The sequence below is a fragment of the Triticum dicoccoides genome, chromosome 2B (genome assembly GCF_002162155.2).
Source record: "Triticum dicoccoides isolate Atlit2015 ecotype Zavitan chromosome 2B, WEW_v2.0, whole genome shotgun sequence".
In the NCBI taxonomy this organism is placed as follows: Eukaryota; Viridiplantae; Streptophyta; class Magnoliopsida; order Poales; family Poaceae; genus Triticum; species Triticum dicoccoides.
Window position 1 is genome coordinate 721,657,268 of NC_041383.1, and position 21,579 is coordinate 721,678,846.

Genomic DNA, 21,579 nt, shown 5'->3' on the forward strand with positions numbered 1-21,579 from the left:
TAGAAAGTGGCGGCTGGTGGACAAGTCAACAGAGTATGTCCAGGATTAGATTTGCTGCCATCACATAGTAAAAGGTCTCCAGGATTAGATTTGTTGCCCTCACATAGTAAAAGGTCTCAGCATTAGATTTGTTGCCCGCACATAGTAAAAGGTCTCAGGATTAGATTTGCTGCCCTCACATAGTAAAAGGTCTCCAGGATTAGATTTGCTGCCCTCACATAGTAAAAGTTCTCCAGGATTAGATTTGCTGCCCTCACAAACTAAAAGGTCTCCAGGATTAGATTTGCTGCCCTCACATAGTACAAGCTCCAGGGTTAAGTTTGATGCCCTCACATAGCATGAACAAGCTCGGCATCACCACTTTATGCCTCCTTGTAGGTAAATTGTGCTGATGCGTCCACTTTTGCATGTCCTTATACCAACCTTTTGTTGTTGTTAATGTAAGGGCACATGTAAAATGAAGCGATCACACTGTTACCTTAGCGACATGTCTAACCAGTGTTATTGTTACTCTAATGCCTCCAGTGATAAGATGCAATTAAACTGTGTTACAAATGGCACTCCTGCTATTTTCCCTAGTATGATAAGTAAGTTGCTCCTTTATGCTGCTGAGTGTCCTGGTGTCCCCATGGTCCCATGCCCTTAAACCAACTCTTTAGTTGCTGTTGATTTACTGTGTCTGGTAAACAAGCAATGCCACTATTAAAGTAGTCCCATATCTGAGGAATCTCATTGTTGATCGTAATGCTTCTGGTAACATGAAGCATTGCTGATGTTTTAAAATTTCTACTGTCCTTGCGCGATTGCCATGAACATAATTAAGATGCTTCTTTTCATTTTGTATATGTTTCGTATATTCTTATTGACCAGCAACTGTTTACTTTCTATCATTTTGTGCAGATAGGGATATCCATTTCACCTTGTTGCTATTGTGACCTTTTGGTGAACTGCACAAAACACTTTTTTTGGAATGAGTGTCTTGTGTAGTTCAACTAAAATGTCACGTGGGCAACATCTCTCAATTTTGGTGGAACTGCACAAAATGGTGATTGGAGTTTCCAAAATCTCCGTCAAGTTCTGCTGGTAATCTCGTGCAACATTTTATTAGCCTTTGCAAGATGGAGCCGTCACTGTCACCACAATGGCACTTTATTTTAGTGGAACTGCACAAAAGGATAAGAAAATTATAGTTGCACCTTACATGAGCCGGACAGCCAACCTTAATGTTCCTCAATTTTAGTGCAACTACTAAAGAAGAACCTGCCAGCTCACAAGAGCAAGTACTTCTTGCTAGCTAAACGATGCAATCTTTGCTTCATTTCAGGTGAACCGCAGAAAAAGGCGCATGAATTGAATCATGGAACTCCAGGCAGACCTCATCCTAGTGCAGCTGGAGGTTGAGTTCAAGGAGGCCGCTATTAAAGTGAAATCATGCTCTCCTATCTCCTTGTTTGTGCTGTGCAAACATGTTGTGCAAACAAGAATACTCAACTATAGATGTTGTGACAGTCAAGAGCATTCGCCAAGTTCTTCGATTGTATGACATGGCTAGCCAAGATGGATTTAATCCCAATATTCACTTTATCAAAAGGCTTTAATGGGTTGGTTCTGAATCTTGCAAGCTGGGAATCAATGAGATGTGTAGGCATCTTTGTTGTACTTATTATTTGAATCTTATTTGTTGGTTCTGAATCTTGCAAGCTGGAAATCAATGAGATGTGTAGGCATCTTTGTGTGTGTGGGAGGCTGATGGCGCTGTCCGTGGCTATGGCTAACTACTGAGTATTCGTTATGGTTAGATGGTAAAGATAGCGTACCTGACAAGATCTGACCAGTGCACCGTGCTTGCACGTTGTGTCCAATAATAGTGGTACCATATATGGCTTTGGTATAATAACCAACTAGCTCAGTTCTCACATACTGAACTAGAAAAAATTTATGAGTGTCAGTATGCTCATCACCCGAGAGATATGCCCGTCTTGTCTCAACTGAATTGACAAGAGTCTTACTTACTTGGGGGGGATAACTTTTTTTTTACAGAAGAGGAGAATAATTTTTGATATATAAGGATGTTTACATCACAAACTTGATATAGTTTCTTGGTTGTTTGGATGTATAAGTTTAGGATTGGAATAATATGATTTTTGGTTATAGTTTCTTGGTTGTTTCTTAGAGAATCTCTAGCAGATACCCTAAACTTAATTCCCCAAACCTTCTCTATCCCAAAAAGTCATATTTTTAAGGATTAAACTTTTCCTCAGCTACGGGATACCTTAAACTTTAATTCCCTATAATTGACATTTGATTCACGCAATTTATGGAAGACTTTGCCTGTGAGCAAACCGGCTTCACACATTGAGCTAAATCCATCGCACACACAATGAACTTGCTAAACCCATCATAAACACAATGAAACAAACCATTGGCAGCTTTCGATTATTAAACAACTAAATCAAATGATCACATAGATTCCAACAAAATAAACCATTGACATGATTGGTGCCGTTATCCGCATGGAGCACCTGAATCAAATCCAACCCAAGTAAAAAGCTGGCGTCCGTAGTTTCTCACCAAATCTACACCGCAGCTGGCTCTCACCTGCCATCCTCTCCCTTTTCTCTCTTGTCGACAAGTGAGCCCTCCTCTCCCTTTTCTCTCTTGTTGACAAGTGGGCCCTACTGACAGTTTGAAATTAGCGTGTACCGCTTTAGTGTGTAAATTAAGGCATATTTGTCTTATCGACCCCCTTGGTGTAGTTATGTTTAATTGTGCAGGCCCATTCTAGCCCATTTCACTTTTTCTAAAATCCAAGAAACTTCCAAAAATCATATTTAAACAACTGAAACTCCAAATCGTTTCATTCTTTTTCGTAAATTCATCTAAATTTCCCTCTTTCCAAATATACTACTTTTGTAAATTAGAACCCTTTGCATGTACTGTTTATCGATTTTGTGCTAATTTTTATTTTCCCCGCATGTATAAATGTTATTTTTAGGAAGATTCTAGGGTGTTCGAGTAGTGACCAGAAGCATTGAAGATTTTGCTAAGCCAGGCAAGCAACCTACTTTGATCATGGTGAACCCATATCAGCATACATACTTTATTATTATTTTCATGCATAAAGTATTGTTTACTATTATTATTGCCATGGTAAGTAAATTATCCATAGTTTAGCTATGACCTATGTGCTTGATATTGACACCCCCTTCTATATACCCACTGGCCACAAATAAATGTGTCACACGTGCAAGTTTAATACTCCCTCCAATCCATATTAGTTGTCGTTGATTTATAGTACAAGGATCAGAGGGAGTAGTAATCTTTGGCTAGTCATAGTGGGAAGTAACTTAGAATAGTAACATGCATATGTTACTAGTCTATGTTACTACCTTCATAATGGGTAGTAAAATATATGTGGTATCATGTAAATCTTCATTTATTTATCTAGAGTCATTTTGCCTTGGATTGCGTTATGTTACGGCAAACACCTCTCTCCTTATTAACCACTTGCCACATATAGCTAAGTTACTCCCGCTATGACCAGCCTTAGCCATGCTAGTCACATAAATCGTAGGACTTGGGAATAATCTTTGTTGCTCATAAATGTATTAAAATACCAAGGGTGCCACTAACGCCCATGGGATGATTCTCAAAATAAGCTTTTACAAAATGGAGATTAAGTGGAGATGTTATCAAAAGGCATAGTGTGCAACCGCTGATAGTCACACAAACCTTACATGTGCAAGCACAAATGGCAGATGGGTGGGGGAAGCTAGCTCACAGAGGAAGTCGGCGATAGGATCTGACGCACCCAAATCGGCACCGGCCACAAGCCCAGGAGTGGGTACATGGGCCAGCGGGATGGTCTCGGCCCAATCAGGCGAAATGACTGGGATTGGACTGGAAGGCCCAGAACCCGGTCCTTCCGTGCGTGCTTCGTCAGGATGCATCTCCAGGAGAGACATGATCGAAAGCATCTGTGTGTACCACTGCCTCCCGCTGTGTGTACTGGCCAGCCTCTAGCGCTCGCTGCAAATCAATATCATTGGTGGGGCAAGCAACAAGAGTTGGGTCTTCCGAAAGCATCTGACGAGCTTCCACTTCTTGGTTGGTCGTCGGTGACTAGCGCATGAAGCCCATACCTTCTACAGGTCCCGCCGTAGGAGCTAGCGGACAAGCGAGCGTCTCCACCGAGAACCCTTGCAAGCAGTTCCATCATGTTGGCCGCCGCCGGAGCTTTCATAGCGATCACCGCTGTGGTCACCGCCGTGACCTCCACCTCCGAATCTGTGGCCGCCATCCCGCCTGGATGGCCTACCGCCACCAGAGCTCTGGCCATGATCTCCGCCACCGAGATGGTGACCACCACCTCCAAACCCGCCATCTCCATCACGCCTAGGGCCAAGCCGAGAATGCGCACTTGCTCTTGGTGGCGCTGATGGAGATGTCCCGTGCTCTAGTCCCAAAGTCCACTGGTAACGCCATTCCTGTGACCCCTTCTCAGAACGCGATTCCGACGGGATGCCGCTGTTGTTGCTCTACTCGTTTCCGCCGCTCGCGGGACAAGACACAGGTGCCTGATGGAAGTCAATCACCATGTCAAGGTGAAGCAGAACTTTATACTCAAGCATCTTCAAGGGGCCCGAGATCATCCCATCGGCTTGGCCTCGACACCCGGCTCCGGACAATGGAACAAGTGCGCACGCCGCTCTACCGGTTCCTCCAGCTGCAAGTCACCTCGGGTGTCAAGCCTGTTGACATCTCCCATCCACACCCAGAGGCGCATGCATGCAGGAGGGTTCAACATTAGGAGGGACTTGCCGAAACATGGAAAAGGTCCTGCGGGAAGTATCGGCTTGAGGAGGTATCTCTGTTCCTGGCAGGAAAATGACAGGCCAAATTTTGTACCATGGAAGGACAGACCCACAGGCTTAGACTGAAGAGTCGATGCTTCTGCGAAGCCCATTTAACAGTGAAGCTTGATAAAAAGCGTGAACTTTGGTATGCTAGCAGTTTCGTCGATGATCACAGCCATGTTCTTGCAAGACCGAAAGAAGTCCCATTTCTTTGGTCTCATAATAAGATCAAAGAATTTCAAAGAGCAGAGATTTTAGCTATGGCAGAAGCTGGGATCAGAAAACACATTAGTTTTGACAACTTCGTCAGCAGGTATGGGTCGTATGCTAAGGCATGGTTTGGGAGGAGGAGTTGTATAATATGTGCTACAGGGAGAAGATGAAACTGCTTGCACATGGTGATGCTGACCACTGTTTTAAATAGCCCGCTATAATTCCGCTATAGCACGCTATAGTGTTTACAAAAGGTCTCGCGCTGAGAGACTTTGGTCCAAACAAATTAACAAACATTTTAAATAGCGCGCTATAGCTCCGCTATAGCACGCTATAGCATTTGAAAGAGGTCCGCCGCTAAGATGCTTAATTAGCGCGCTATTTAAAACTATGATGCTGACACTGCCATAGGAATAATGATGACTACAAAGGATCCATATTTTTTCTTTGAGCACACTGTTGACGTTGAAGGCAGGCTCAAAAACCTGTTCTGATGTGATTCGCAGTCACGTCGGGATTATCTTGACTACGGTGATGCGACCGTCTTCGACAGTACGTACAAGATGAATAGGTATGGAATGCCGTTCATCCCTTTTATGGGTCTGAGCAACCACTGTCGCACTATGGTATTTGGATGTGCCATTGTTTTAGACGAGACTGAAGGTACATATGTTTGGCTACTACAGACGTTCTTGAAAGCTCTCTGTCAGAAAAAGCCCAAGTTCGTAACTACTGATGGAGATGCAACAATGATAAGGGCTATGAGGAAGGTGCTTTCTGACGCATGGCATCATCTATGTGCATGACATATTGAAAAGAATATGCAGAAACACGTCGAGCATAAGTCGTTGAAGGAGCTCAGGGATCTACCGTACTACACCACTGCACATGAAGTTTTTGAGGAGAGATGGGCCGCGTTTGTGCGTAAATGGCGGTCGGAGAAACGTCCCGCGGAGAAATGCGACCAAGTGCGCAGGACCTTTCTCCGACTGCCATTTATGCACAAACGCGGCCCATCTCTCCTCAAAAACTTCATGTGTATTGACATAGTACAATAGGGCCCTGAACTCCTTCAACGACTTGTGGTAGAGGTGTTTCTGCATATTCTTTTCAATATGCCATGCACATAGACGATGCCACGCGTCAGGAAGCACCTTTCTGATAGCCCTTATCATCGCCGCATCTCCATCAGTAATTACGAACTTGGGCTTCTTCTGACAGTGAGCTTTCAAGAACGTTTGAAGCAGCCAAACAGATGTACCTTCAGTCTCGTCTGAAACAATGGCACAACCGAATACCGCAGTGCGACGGTGGTTGTTTAGACCCATAGAAGGGATGAACGGCATTCCATACATGTTCATCTTGTACGTATTGTTGAAGACGGTCACATCACCGTAGTCAAGATAATCCCGACGTGACTGCGAATCATACGAGAACAGGTTTTTGAGCCCGCCTTCAATGTCAATAGTGTGCTCAAAAAAAATCCGAATCCCTATCCTTTCTAGTAATCATGATTCCTATGGCAATGTCAACATCACCTCTGTGCAAGCAGTTTATCTTCTCCCTGTAGCACATAAGGAGTATTATACAACTTCCTCCTCCCAATCCCAGCCTTAGCATACGACCCATACCTGCTGACGAAGTTGTAAAAAATAATGTGTTTTCTGATCCCAACTCATGCCATAGCTAAGATCTCTGGTCTCTGAAATTCTTTGATCTGATTATAAGACCCGAGAAACGATACTTCGTCCGGTCTTGCAACAACGTGGTTGTTACCATCGACAAAACTGCTGACGTACCAAAGTTCATGCTTTTTATCAAGCTTCACTGTTAAATGGGCTTCGCAGAAGCATCGACTCTCCGGTCTAAGCCTGCGGGTCTGGCCTTCCATGGTACTCCCTCCGTCCGGAAATACTTGTCAAAGAAATGGTAGATATAGATGTATCTAGAGCTAAAATACGTCTAGATACATCCATTCCTCTGACAAGTATTTTTGGACGGAGTGAGTACAAAATTTGGCATGTCGTTTTCCTACCCTGGAACAGATATACCTCCTTAAGCGGATACTTTCCGCGGGACCTTTTCCATGTTTCAGCAAGTCCCTCCTAGTCATTTGTTTTGAAGCAAAGACCAAAAGGAATAGTAACTTGAGAAGTTAGAACAAGTAATTGTGATAACCAAGAATTATAGTACCAGGTAGCAGCAGGTGCTGCTTTTTTTCAATCATGGTTACACATGTGGGATCTTGCTTGAATTGCTCTGTTTGTCTGGAGTATCTAGGTAAGTTCCGAAGGCCTGATGTCGACGACACATCACCTTTACCTTATGATCTGATGACCAGTGTGCTAATTTGAAGGTCTCTTTGAGCAAGCAAGCTGTGTTTACTTTGTGGTCATGCAGTCAGGTATGGGCAGGTGTGAACATTTGATTCTCTGAGCAAGCGAAGCGAGATCCGCGTGTTAAGTCAGGGGGACAGTGACTTCTTTGGTGGTTGCTAGTTTGCTACTGATGTTCATTCGTGAGCAGCACCGCGTCTGTACGCAGGTTGTCCTAGCCCCCAAGTGTGTGCAGTGCACTCCATCTTGTTGTGTGGCTAGCCGAGGCCCTCTTGCTTCGGTTGTTCCATCGATCGCTCTCACGGCACGCTGCGTTAAGACATGCTTGCGTGCACGTAGGCATCATCTGTTTTGAGGACTTTCACACGATTATTCACGAGTTCTCAGGATTTCCTTTCAGGAGATCAAGGGTTCTCAGGTAAATGCTATCTTCTGGATTGGCTTCCGCGGCCACGACTTGGGCCCTTCGGAATGTTAGGAGCAAAGCTTTGATTGAGGGATTGTTCATCAAGCATCCCAGCTGATTGCATATACAAAGTTATCAACATTTTGCAGCTGTGGAGACCCCTATGAAGGAGGAAGGACGCGCCATTGCCTGAGCATTACCGCCTTGTTTTCTTTCATGTTTCTATTTACTGCTTCAGCCCGTGCCATACTTATGTTCTACTCCCTCCGTTCCTAAATATTTGTCTTTTAGAGATTTCGAATGAACTACCACATACGTATGTATATAGACATATTTTAGAGTGTAGGTTCACTCATTTTGCTTCGTATGTAGTCACTTGTTGAAATCGCTAGAAAGACAAATATTTAGGAATGGAGGGAGTAGGACTTTTATCTTTAAAGCCTCCTCTTTTCTAAAACCTCATAAAAGTTTGTAACCCAGACATGACCAGGCAGCTTCCTTCACTTGGCCAGGTGAAAACAAATGCTGAAACTGATGAAGTGCATGGAGCACGGAGACTGTATTTACAAACACGACTTGCGTGTTGACAACAATCTATTCGACAGTACACTTAGCGTGTATGCAAACATGAATTGGTAGGAATCGCTCAACCACAAGTTTTTTAGCAGTTTACGAACAAGGAACAATGTAACCAATAAACATTTAACGTCCCTCCAGTGTTGTGATGGTCATTTCATTCTGAGTCTCGGATCTTCCCATGTATTTTCTCCTGTCTTCGGCTTCATGATTCTGTAACGTAAAATATACAGGTTTCTCTGGGACAGGAAGCGGAGCTGTTTCATTCTCTAGCATGAACACAATGGATGACATGAGTGGCCTAGCATTTGGATGGTCTTGAACACACAAGAGTCCTATGTGAACGCATCGTAAAACTTCATCAAGTGGACATCTCTCTACAACCGACGACTCCACCAATTCCCTTGCATTTCTGTCAACCCATAAGCTCCATGCCTGAATCAATGAAATCAATTTCTGGTCAAGTTACTATGAGTACTTAAACCATTGGAAATTAGAACGTTTTAGTAATACTTACGTAAGATATAAGGTTTGGAAAGTCCATTATGAGATGGGGTGAGTTAATCCTTAACCCGCTTACAATCTCCAACAGCAGAACCCCAAAGCTGTAGGTGTCAGACTTGACAGAAAAGTAACCCTCCATCGCATATTCAGGAGACATGTAACCACTATTTGAACAATTCCAAGGAAAATATATTAGCTATACTTTAAGGGAATACCGCACTGAGCATAGCTGGTGCATAAATATTACTTACTATGTCCCAACAACACGCTTAGTGTTTGCTTGTTGCTCGTTTCCTCCAAAGATCCTTGCCATGCCAAAATCAGATATTTTTGGAGTCATTTTTGCATCCAACAAGATGTTGCTTGCCTTGAGATCTCGATGAATTATTGTTAATCTTGAATCTTGGTGGAGATAAAGAAGGCATCTTGCTATCCCTTTAATGACCATGAACCGGGTCAACCAATCAAGCACAGATTTTTTTGTAGCATCTTCCAAAATCCATGCAAAATGAGATGTATTATGAGCCATAGTAAAACCCTCGCTGTAGTTAATGTAAAATTATTTTTTAAGCACATAAGTCAGAACATACCAAAAAGGAAGGCATCCAAACTCTTGTTATGTAAGTATTCGTAGATGAGTAATTTCTCATCTTCATGAATGCAGTAACCAAGAAGTCTAACTAAGTTTCTGTGCTGCAATTTGGCAATTAGAACTACTTCATTCCTAAACTCTCCAACCCCTTGCCCAAATCCAATACTAAGCCTTTTGACAGCAATTTCCTTGCCACTTTCCAACATTCCCTACACGAGCACATCATTTTTCAGTTTAACAAGAGAACAGCAAAAATATTTGTTCTTCAGAAATGAAGCTAAAAATGTTTATTACCTTGTACACTTTTCCAAAACCACCTTTTCCAAGCATGTTGTGATCAGAGAAATAGTTTGTTGCAATGAGAATGTCTTCAAAGCCAACAGACGGAAGTTCTGTATCTTCGTTCCCAAGTTCATCAGAAGCATTCAAGTGTTTTAGCTTATGTTTGTTTTGAACTTTTCTGCTGCTTTTACCTGACATGATAGTTTCATCAATATTGTCTCAAATGAATCCTTCATTAATAATTCTTTCTGACAGAAAAGGGTTAATGAGAAGTTATTCTACCTCTTGACTTGCATCCAAGGTATATGCATGTGAATATCAACAGACATGCCACAATCGGGAGTACAATCTTCAGTTTAGCTATCTTTTTCTCATCAACTGCAGATTTATAGTCCACCAAGATGTTGGGGAACGTTGCAGAAAATTGAAATTTTCCTACGGTTTCACCAAGATCCATCTATGAGTTCATCTAAGCAACGAGTCATGGAAGAGAGATTGCATCCACATACCACTTTGTAGATCGCATGGAAGCGTTCAAAAGAACGGGGTTGAAGTAGTCGTTCTCGTCGTGATCCTATCACCAGAGATCCTAGCGCCGAACGGACGGCACCTCCGTGTTCAACACACGTACGGTCAGCGTAACGTCTCCTCCGTCTTGATCCAGCAAGGGGGAAGGAGAGGTTGATAATGATGGCTCCAGCAGCAGCACAACGGCGTGGTGGTGATGGAACAGCAGCACTCCGGCAGGGCTTCGCCAAGCACGTGACGGAGGAGGAAGAGGTGTAGCAGGGGGAGGGGGCGCCAGGACTTCAGGGTGCGGCTTCCCCCCTCCCCCCTCCCTTTATATAGGCCCCCAGGGGGGCGCCGGCCCTGGGAGATCCAATCTCCCAAGGGGGCGCCGGCCAAGGGGAATGGAGTACCCCCCTAAGGCAAGTGGGGCGCCCCCCCCCCCACCCTAGGGTTTCAACCCTAGGCGCAGGGGGTGGGCCTAGGGGGGCGCACCAGCCCACTATGGGCTGGCTCCCCTCCCCACTTTGTCCCTTGGGGCCCTCCGGGATGGGTGGCCCCACCCGGTGGACCCCCGGGACCCTTTCGGTGGTCCCGGTACAATACCGGGTGACCCCGAAACTTTCCCGATGGCCGAAATATCACTTCCTATATAGTTTTCTTTACCTCCGGACCATTCCGGAACTCCTCGTGACGTCCGGGATCTCATCCGGGACTCCGAACAACATTCGGTATGCTGCATACTCATATTCATACAACCCTAGCGTCACCGAACCTTAAGTGTGTAGACCCTACGGGTTCGGGAGACACGTAGACATGACCGAGACGGCTCTCGGGAAATAACCAACAGCGGGATCTGGATACCCATGTTGGTTCCCACATGCTCCTCGATGATCTCATCGGATGAACCACGATGTCGAGGATTCGAACAACCCCGTATACAATTCCCTTTGTCAATCGGTACGTTACTTGCCCGAGACTCGATCGTCGGTATCCCAATACCTCATTCAGTCCCGTTATCGGCAAGTCACTTTACTCGTACCGTAATGCATGATCCCGTGACCAAACACTTGGTCACTTTGAGCTCATTATGATGATGCATTACCGAGTGGGCCTAGAGATACCTCTCCGTCATACGGAGTGACAAATCCCAGTCTCGATCCGTGTCAACCCAACAGACACTTTCGGAGATACCTGTAGTGCACCTTTATAGTCACCCAGTTACGTTGTGACGTTTGGTACACCCAAAGCACTCTTACGGTATCCGGGAGTTACACGATCTCATGGTCTAAGGAAGAGATGCTTGACATTGAAAAAGCTCTAGCAAAACGAACTATACGATCTTGTGCTATGCTTAGGATTGGGTCTTGTCCATCACATCATTCTCCTAATGATGTCATCCCGTTGTCAATGACATCTAATGTCCATAGTCAGGAAACCATGACTATCTGTTGATCAACGAGCTAGTCAACTAGAGGCTCACTAGGGACATGTTATGGTCTATGTATTCACACGTGTATTACGATTTCCGGACAATACAGTTATAGCATGAATAAAAGACAATTATCATGAATAAGGAAATATAATAATAACCCTTTTATTATTGCCTCTAGGGCATATTTCCAACAGTCTCCCACTTGCACTAGAGTCAATAATCTAGTTACATTGTGATGAATCGAACACCCATAGAGTTCTGGTGTTGATCATGTTTTGCTCGCGAGAGAGGTTTAGTCAACGGATCTGCGACATTTAGATCTGTATGTACTTTGCAAATATCTATGTCTCCATCTTGAACATTTTCACGGATGGAGTTGAAGCGACGCTTGATGTGCCTGGTCTTCTTGTGAAACCTGGGCTCCTTGGCAAGGGCAATAGCTCCAGTGTTGTCACAGAAGAGTTTGATCGGCCCCGACGCATTGGGTATGACTCCTAGGTCGGTGATGAACTCCTTCACCCATATTGCTTCATGCGCTGCCTCTGAGGCTGCCATGTACTCCGCTTCACATGTAGATCCCGCCATGACGCTCTGCTTGCAGCTGCACCAGCTTACTGTTCCACCATTCAACATATACATGTATCCGGTTTGTGACATAGAGTCATCCAGATCTGTGTCGAAGCTAGCATCGACGTAACCCTTTACGACAAGCTCTTCGTCACCTCCATAAACAAGAAACATGTCCTTTGTCCTTTTCAGGTACTTCGGGATATTCTTGACCGCTGTTCAGTGTTCCTTGCCGGGATTACTTTGGTACCTTCCTACCAAACTTACGGCAAGGTTTACATCAGGTCTGGTACACAGCATGGCATACATAATAGATCCTATGGCTGAGGCATAGGGGATGACGCTCATCTCTTCTTTATCTTTTGCCGTGGTCGGGCATTGAGCTGAGCTCAATCTCACACCTTGCAGTACAGGCAAGAACCCTTTCTTGGACTGATCCATTTTGAACTTCTTCAAAATCTTATCAAGGTATGTGCTTTGTGAAAGACCTATGAGGCGTCTCGATCTATCCCTATAGATCTTGATGCCTAATATATAAGCAGCTTCTCCAAGGTCCTTCATTGAAAAACACTTATTCAAGTAGGCCTTAATGCTGTCCAAGAATTCTATATCATTTCCCATCAAAAGTATGTCATCTACATACAATATGAGAAATGCTACAGAGCTCCCACTCACTTTCTTGTAAACGCAGGCTTCTCCATAAGTCTGCGTAAACCCAAACGCTTTGATCATCTCATCAAAGCGAATGTTCCAACTCCGAGATGCTTGCACCAGCCCATAAATGGATCGCTGGAGCTTGCATACTTTGTTAGCATTCTTAGGATCGACAAAACCCTCCGGCTGCATCATATACAGTTCTTCCTTAAGATGCCCGTTAAGGAATGTCGTTTTGACGTCCATCTGCTATATCTCATAATCATAGTATGCGGCAATTGCTAACATGATTCGGACGGACTTAAGCTTCGCTACGGGGGAGAAAGTCTCATCGTAGTCAATCCCTTGAACTTGCCGATAACCCTTAGCGACAAGTCGAGCTTTATAGATGGTGATATTACCATCCGCGTCCGTCTTCTTCTTAAAGACCCATTTGTTTTCTATCGCTCGCCGATCATCGGGCAAGTCAGTCAAAGTCCATACTTTGTTTTCATACATGGATTCTATCTCGGATTTCATGGCTTCTAGCCATTTGTTGGAATCTGGGCCCGCCATTGCTTCTTCATAGTTTGAAGGTTCACCTTGTCTAACAGCATGATTTCCAGGACAGGGTTGCTGTACCACTCTGGTGCGGAACGTGTCCTTGTGGACCTACGAAGTTCAGTAGCAACTTGATCCGAAGTACCTTGATCATCATCATTGTTTTCCTCTTCAGTTGGTGTAGGCATCATAGGAACATTTTCCTGAGCTGCACTACTATCCCGTTCAAGAGGTAGTACTTCATCTAGTTCTACTTTCCTCCCACTTACTTCTTTCGAGAGAAACTCTTTTTCCAGAAAGGATCCATTCTTGGCAACAAAGATCTTGCCCTCGGATCTTAAGTAGAAGGTATACCCAATGGTTTCTTTAGGGTATCCTATGAAGACGCATTTTTCCGACTTGGGTTCGAGCTTTTCAGGTTGAAGTTTCTTGACATAAGCATCGCATCCCCAAACTTTTAGAAACAACATCTTAGGTTTCTTCCAAAACCATAATTCATACGGTGTCGTCTCAACGGATTTAGACGGTGCCCTATTTAAAGTGAATGTAGCTGTCTCTAGAGTGTATCCCCAAAATGATAGCGGTAAATCGGTAAGAGACATCATAGATCGCACCATATCCAATAGAGTGCGATTACGACGTTCGGACACACCGTTACGCTGAGGTGTTCTAGGCGGCGTGAGTTGTGAAACGATTCCATATTTTCTTAAGTGTGTACCAAATTCGTGACTTAAATATTCTCCTCCATGATCCGATCGTAAGAACTTTATCTTTCGGTCACGTTGATTCTCTACTTCATTCTAAAATTCCTTGAACTTTTCAAAGGTCTCAGACTTGTGTTTCATCAAGTAGACATATCCATATCTACTCAAGTCATCAGTGAGAGTGAGAACATAACGATATCCTCCGCGAGCTTCAACGCTCATTGGAACGCACACATTGGTATGTATGATTTCCAACAAGTTGGTTGCTCGCTCCATTGTTCCGAAGAACGGGGTCTTGGTCATTTTGCCCATGAGGCATGGTTCGCATGTGTCAAATGATTCATAATCGAGAGACTCTAAAAGTCCATCAGCATGGAGCTTCTTCATGCGCTTGACACCAATGTGACCAAGGCGGCAGTGCCACAAGTATGTGGGACTATCATTATCAACTTTACATCTTTTGGTATTCACGCTATGAATATGTGTAATATTACGTTCGAGATTCATTAAGAATAAACCATTGACCATTGGGGCATGACCATAAAACATATCTCTCATATAAATAGAACAACCATTATTCTCGGATTTAAATGAGTAGCCATCTCGTATTAAACGAGATCCAGATACAATGTTCATGCTCAAACTTGGCACTAAATAAAAATTATTGAGGTTTAAAACTAATCCCGTAGGTAAATGTAGAGGTAGCGTGTCGACGGCGATCACATCGACCTTGGAACCACTTCCGACACGCATCGTCACCTCGTCCTTCGCTAGTCTCCGCTTATTCCGCAGCTCCTACTGTGAGTTACATATGTGAGCAACGGCACCGGTATCGAATACCCAGGAGTTACTACGAGTAATGGTAAGGTACACATCAATTACATGTATATCAAATATACCTTTAGTGTTGCCGGCCTTCTTGTCCGCTAAGTATTTGGGGCAGTTCCGCTTCCAGTGACCCTTCCCCTTGCAATAAAAGCACTCAGTTTCAGGCTTGGGTCCATTCTTTGACTTCTTCCCGGCAACTGGCTTATCGGGCGCGGCAACATCTTTGTCGTCCTTCTTGAAGTTCTTCTTACCCTTGCCCTTCTTGAACTTAGTGGTCTTATTGACCATCAACACTTGATGTTCTTTCTTGATTTCAACCTCTGCTGACTTCAGCATTGAAAATACTTCAGGAATGGTCTTTACCATCCCCTGCATATTGTAGTTCATCACAAAGCTCTTGTAGCTTGGTGGGAGCGACTGAAGGATTCTGTCAATGACCGCCTCAACCGGGAGGTTAATGTCCAGCTGGGACAGGCGGTTGTGCAACCCAGACATTTTGAGTATATGCTCACTGACAGAACTATTTTCCTCCATCTTACAATTATAGAACTTGTCGGAGACTTCATATCTCTCGACCCGGGCATGAGCTTGGAAAACTAGTTTCAGCTCCTCGAACATCTCATATGCTCCGTGTTGCTCAAAACGCTTTTGGAGCCCCGGTTCTAAGCTGTAAAGCATGCCGCACTGAACGAGGGAGTAATCATCAGCGCGAGTCTGCCAAGCATTCATAATGTCTTGGTTCTCTGGGACGGGTGCATCACCTAGCGGTCCTTCTAGGACATATTGTTTCCTGGCAGCTATGAGGATGATCCTCAGGTTCTGGACCCAGTCCGTATAGTTGCTGCCATCATCTTTCAGCTTGGTTTTCTCTAGGAACGCGTTGAAGATCATGTTGACATGAGCGTTGGCCATTTGATCTACAAGACATATTTTGCAAAAGTTTTAGACTAAGTTCATGATAATTAAGTTCATCTAATCAAATTATTCAATGAACTCCCACTCAGATCAGACATCCCTCTAGTCATCTAAGTGTTACACGATCCGAGTCGACTAGGCCGTGTCCGATCATCACGTGAGACGGACTAGTCATCATCGGTGAACATCTCCATGTTGATCGTATCTTCTATACGACTCATGTTCGACCTTTCGGTCTCTTGTGTTCCGAGGCCATGTCTGTACATGCTAGGCTCGTCAAGTTAACCCTAAGTGTTCTGCATGTGTAAATCTGTCTTACACCCGTTGTATGTGAACGTAAGGATCTATCACACCCGATCATCACGTGGTGCTTCGAAACGACGAACTTTAGCAACGGTGCACAGTTAGGGGGAACACTTTCTTGAAATTATTATAAGGGATCATCTTATTTACTACCGCCGTTCTAAGTAAACAAGATGCATACAACATAATAAACATCACATGCAATTATATAGTAGTGACATGATATGGCCAATATCATATAGCTCCTTCGATCTCCATCTTCGGGGCTCCATGATCATCTTCGTCACCGGCATGACACCATGATCTCCATCATTGTGTCTTCATGAAGTTGTCACGCCAACGACTACTTCTACTTCTATGGCTAACGCGTTTAGCAATAAAGTAAAGTAATTTACATGGCGTTCTTCAATGACACGCAGGTCATACAAAAAATAAAGACAACTCCTATGGCTCCTGCCGGTTGTCATACTCATCGACATGCAAGTCATGATTCCTATTACAAGAACATGATCTCATACATCACAATATATCATTCATCATTCATCACAACTTCTGGCCATATCACATCACATGACAATTGCTGCAAAAACAAGTTAGACGTCCTCTAATTGTTGTTGCATCTTTTACGTGGCTGCAATTGGGTTCTAGCAAGAACGTTTTCTTACCTACGAATAACCACAACGTGATCTTGTCAACTTCTATTTACCCTTCATAAGGACCCTTTTCATCGAATCCGCTCCAACTAAAGTGGGAGAGACAGACACCCGCCAGCCACCTTATGCAACTAGTGCATGTCAGTCGGTGGAACCGGTCTCACGTAAGCGTACGTGTAAGGTTGGTCCAGGCCGCTTCATCCCACAATACCGCTGAAGCAAGATAAGACTAGTAGCGGCAAGCAAGTTGATAAGATCTACGCCCACAACAAAATTGTGTTCTACTCGTGCAATAGAGAACTACGCATAGACCTAGCTCTGATACCACTGTTGGGGAATGTTGCAGAAAATTAAAAAATTTCCTACGGTTTCACCAAGATCCATCTATGAGTTCATCTAAGCAATGAGTCATGGGAGAGAGATTGCATCTACATACCACTTTGTAGATCGCGCGGAAGCGTTCAAACGAACGGGGTTGAAGTAGTCGTTCTCGTCGTGATCCTATCACCGGAGATCCTAGCGCCGAACGGACGGCACCTCCGCGTTCAACACATGTATGGTCAGCGTAACGTCTCCTCTGTCTTGATCCAGCAAGGTGGAAGGAGAGGTTGATGATGATGGCTCCAGCAGCAGCACAACGGCATGGTGGTGATGGAACAGCAGCACTCCGGCAGGGCTTCGCCAAGCACGTGACGGAGGAGGAAGAGGTGTAGCAGGGGGAGGGGGCGCCAGGACTTCAGGGTGCGGCTGCCCTCCTCCCCCCTCCCTTTATATAGGCCCCCAGGGGGGGCGCCGGCCCTGGGAGATCCAATCTCCCAAGGGGGCGGCGGCCAAGGGGGGTGGAGTACCCCCCAAGGCAAGTGGGCCCCCCCCACCCTAGGGTTTCAACCCTAGGCGCAAGGGGTGGGCCTAGGGGGGCGCACCAGCCTACTATGGGTTGGCTCCCCTCCCCACTTCGGCCCTTGGGGCCCTCCGGGATGGGTGGCCCCACCCGGTGGACCCCCGGGACCCTTCCGGTGGTCTCGGTACAATACCGGGTGACCCCGAAACTTTCCCGATGGCCGAAATACCACTTCCTATATAGTTTTCTTTACCTCCGGACCATTCCGGAACTCCTCATGACGTCCGGGATCTCATCCGGGACTCCGAACAACATTCGGTATGCTGCATACTCATATTCATACAACCCTAGCGTCACCGAACCTTAAGTGTGTAGACCCTATGGGTTCGGGAGACACGTAGACATGACCGAGACGGCTCTCGGGCAATAACCAACAGCGTGATCTGGATACCCATGTTGGTTCCCACATGCTCCTCGATGATCTCATCGGATGAACCATGATGTCGAGGATTCGAACAACCCCGTATACAATTCCCTTTGTCAATCGGTACGTTACTTGCCCGAGACTCGGTCGTCGGTATCCTAATACCTCGTTCAGTCCCGTTACCGGCAAGTAACTTTACTCGTACCGTAATGCATGATCTCGTGACCAAACACTTGGTCACTTTGAGCTCATTATGATGATGCATTACCGAGTGGGCCCAGAGATACCTCTCCGTCATACGGAGTGACAAATCCCAGTCTCGATCCGTGTCAACCCAACAGACACTTTCGGAGATACCTGTAGTGCACCTTTATAGTCACCCAGTTACGTTGTGACGTTTGGTACACCCAAAGCACTCTTACGGTATCCGGGAGTTACACGATCTCATGGTCTAAGGAAGAGATACTTGACATTGAAAAAGCTCTAGCAAAACGAACTATACGATCTTGTGCTATGCTTAGGATTGGGTCTTGTCCATCACATCATTCTCCTAATGATGTGATCCCGTTGTCAATGACATCTAATGTCCATAGTCAGAAAACCATGACTATCTGTTGACCAACGAGCTAGTCAACTAGAGGCTCACTAGGGACATGTTATGGTCTATGTATTCGCACGTGTATTACGATTTCCGGACAATACAGTTATAGCATGAATAAAAGACAATTATCATGAATAAGGAAATATAATAATAACCCTTTTATTATTGCCTTTAGGGCATATTTCCAACACAAGAGAATAATGTCATACATTTGCTGCAAGTGTCATATTTACCGTGAATAATGCAACATTGTAACATCTCATGTACTGCAAATTCTAGGTAAATAATCATTACTTTGTACTGATTAGAATTATCTGATGACACCAAAGAAGCTAGCATATAGGCTTTATCTATTACCATATAAAATCAATAAATCGACTAAACTCTGATGAACTGGATGCCAATTGATGACAGGATCCTAAAGAAGCAGCATCTGAAAACAGGACTGCTTTCAATGCAAGGTGGGGATAATACAGTTGGCAGCACTGAACAAGCCAGGAATGAAACAGATAATATATGCAAGAACTGGGTAACATATTAATTCAAATTCTATCATCATATCTGTTAGTACCATATTCAACATGGATCTGTAAAAGGAGAGCACCAGTTGCACAATATAGGTTCAAATTCCATTGAAGTAAATTGCAAGTGTGCAACCGCGACTTGCTATTGTAGTAGCCACCATACAAACTTACATCAACAGGCAATCAATCTAACTGCATAAGCATTAAGAGCATTAAGATGGGTAAGGAATGCCAAATACCGGATGAGCTGGAAATACGGAGGTAAAGATTTTCAGTAATACCACCAGCAGGCTTCCCAGTGTCAACAAGCTCCCCCATCCAAACCAAGCACCTCGAACTATCTCCAATTGTGTCCAGACTACTCACGTTGGCATATGCGTAAGCGGTGCATGAGCAGTTGCTGCTGCATTCTGTTGTGCATTGGTCGAAGCTTCTATTCCTGATGTACAGAAACTTGTCAGGCGTTTTCATGCCAGGTAAAGTTATGAAACTATCTGTACCATCACATTTCAGCTCTTTCTTCCTTTGACATCCTCGGGAAAAGTTGAGGCCATCAGACTCAAACCCATCGAGGCACTTGCAAGTTGGAATCGCTCCCGTGTCATCACAGTATCCAAATGGGCCACATGAATCATATCTATCACACTTAGCACTGGGCTGCTCCACGAAAGCATCCCAAGACAATGAGTTGCTGTTCCATGTCATGAACTTCACCATGCCCGTATAGTGCAGCATCACACGCATACTTGGTGAGCCATCGGAGACGGTGTACGTTACGTAGAACTCGGCCCCTCTTCTTTCAATTGTTTGGAATATGATGGTGCCGGAGTTAGGACTGCAAACGAGTCGAGCTCGAGCGAGTTGGAGTTGGCTCAGCTCAGCTCATGTGAAAATTCAAGCGAGCTCGAACTGAACGAAGCTCATGATCGAGCTGTAGAACATGACTCGTGCTCAACTTGTAACGATCTCGAGCTAGTTTCAAGCTAAATGAGATGGTAAAAATTATAAATCGATTGATGAAAAACAAAAAAATTAAGGTGAATATACTGGGAACCTTTGCCGCAAATAGAGGATATTAAACACATAGTCGACCACGTGCCATAATTAGGTCAAATCTTCTCTGCACTTAATTCAGTTTCCATGTTCGTTGGTAAATAAAATGAAGACAAATTATGGACAACATATATGGTAATAAATTATCTTATTTTCATTTAATATATGGCATGATCATTTAACATAATAATATTTTGTCAAGCTATCGAGCTAAAATCGAGCGAGCCAACATTGGCTCAAGATCGGCTTGTTTCTCGGTCGAGTTACATAAAGTGTTCAAACTCAGCTTGTTTCTTTTCGAGTCGATCTCCAGACGAGTCAAAAAACGAGTCGATCTCGAGCGGCTCACGAGCCTCGAGCTTTCCTTGCAGCCCTAGCCGGAGTTGCTTCGATACACGGCGTTGCCAAGGGCACCAGTCCAAGCAGCTCTGCGCCAGTATGGTCTCGTCCCATTCCAGATGAAGACCTGGAGGACCGAGCTGGAGTCACTTCCCATGGAGTAGTCGCTTGTGGACGGTCATCAGGTCCCCTCCAAGCGACAAGGCGCTTGTAGCCCTCATTTTTGCTGCTCAACGGTGCAGTCATGTTGGGGAGGACGGTGTCGGTTGGGTAATAAAAGCTCTGCCATATATCTGTGCCGTTCGGCAACCGAATGACCAAGTTCCCGGTGTCAAGCAGTATAGCAGCAGTTCCGGTGGTTTCGCTGGTGCTGATGTTGTTCGTGGTTGTCCAAAGAGTGCTTCCTTTGGGGTCTAACAAGGTAAGATCAGAGTTGTTGGTCACAATAAACTTACCAGAGGAACTGCTGGTGATTGGGCGGTCGCGGTTCGCGACCCACACGTATGTTCGCTGCGGGATGTTGTTGTACCATATGCCGATGTACGAGTTTCCAGTTGAGTCTCCTGGGGAGAAGAAGCCAAGAGCAAAGATGCCACCGCTTGAGATGAGCCTGTCGCCGGGGGAGAGTGGTTTTGTGGGTGTTAGGCGATCATCGGATTGGCAGAAGGAAATCAAGAACAGGAGGATAAAAGCTGGGGTGTAAATCATGTCCATTAGGCCCTTTTTTGCTTGTGACGAGCAAAGGAAGAAGGTAGTGTGTATGAAGATGGATGAGCAAAAGGAAGAAGGTAGAACATATGAAGATGGTTTAGAGGGTTTTTGGCTGAAAAACTAATTCGCCCGACCCCCGCGTCGCCTAGGAGGCGACTCGGGGGAACCCTAGCCCGCCGCGCCGCCACCCCCTCTCCCCGGCTCCCCCTGCCGCG

The 21,579-nt window shown here is 44.9% G+C and overlaps 1 pseudogene; it reads right to left on the reverse strand.

Annotated features, from left to right (window-relative positions):
* Nucleotides 1-8,513: 8,513 nt before the first annotated feature.
* Nucleotides 8,514-21,367, reverse strand: LOC119368474 (annotated as a pseudogene).
* Nucleotides 21,368-21,579: the final 212 nt, after the last annotated feature.